The sequence below is a fragment of the Austrofundulus limnaeus genome, unplaced genomic scaffold (genome assembly GCF_001266775.1).
Source record: "Austrofundulus limnaeus strain Quisiro unplaced genomic scaffold, Austrofundulus_limnaeus-1.0 Scaffold7, whole genome shotgun sequence".
Lineage (NCBI taxonomy): Eukaryota > Metazoa > Chordata > Actinopteri > Cyprinodontiformes > Rivulidae > Austrofundulus > Austrofundulus limnaeus.
In genome coordinates, this window is record NW_013952409.1 from 2,854,458 (window position 1) to 2,855,592 (window position 1,135).

General features: G+C 39.0%; 1 protein-coding gene across 2 annotated transcripts in view; it reads right to left on the minus strand.

The window, feature by feature from the left end:
* parvaa (parvin, alpha a) overlaps nucleotides 1–1,135 on the minus strand; it is a gene marked incomplete in the record, with an annotated part of 16,481 nt that overhangs the window by 10,699 nt on the left and 4,647 nt on the right.

Here is a 1,135-nt window from a genome sequence, read left to right on the forward strand (position 1 = left end):
TGATATTAGGATGAGATTAGATTAGATGAGATGAGAAGAGTGAGATGAGGAGAATGAGATGAGATTAGGATGAGATTAGGATGAGATTAGGATGAGATGAGATGATATTAGGATGAGATTAGATTAGATGAGATGAGAAGAGTGAGATGAGGAGAATGAGATGAGATTAGGATGAGATTAGGATGAGATTAGGATGAGATGAGATGATATTAGGATGAGATTAGATTAGATGAGATGAGAAGAGTGAGATGAGGAGGATGAGATGAGATTAGGATGAGATTAGGATGAGATGAGATTAGGATGAGATGAGATGAAATTAGGATGAGATGAGATGAGATTAGTATGAGATGAGGATGTGATGAGATTAGATGAGATGAGAAGAGTGAGATGAGGAGGATGAGATGAGATTAGGATGAGATGAGGATGAGACGAGATGAGATGAGTTTAGGATGAGATGAGATTAGGATGAGATTAGGATGATATGAGATTAGGATGAGATGAGATTAGGATGAGATGAAATGAGGATGAGACGAGATTAGGATGAGATGAGATTAGGATGAGATGAGATTAGATGAGAAGAGTGAGATGAGGAGGACGAGATGAGATTAGGATGAGATGAGATTAGGATGAGACGAGTGAGATGAGGAGGATGAGATGAAATGAGGATGAGATGAGATTAGGATGAGATTAGGATGAGATGAAATGAGGATGATATGAGATTAGGATGAGATGAGATTAAGATGAGATGAGATTAGATGAGAAGAGTGAGATGAGGAGGACGAGACGAGATTAGGATGAGATTAGGATGAGACGAGATTAGGATGAGATTAGGATGAGATGAGATTAGGATGAGATTCGATGCATCAGGACAAAACCTCCCAAAAAAAACATTAGCAACAATATCTCAGAGCTCTGAGAAACATTCAGTAACATTTTTAAAAACTAAATAAATGATACCAATTATTTAAAAATTTGAGATGGATTACAATAATCCTATTTAGCTACAACGTGTTTTTTAAGACCTCTGAAAGACTGATTTAAGACATCCATCCATCCATCCATTTTCTTCCGCCTATCCGGGGTCGGGTCGCGGGGGCAGCAGCTTCAGAAGGGAGGCCCAGACCTCCCTCTCCCC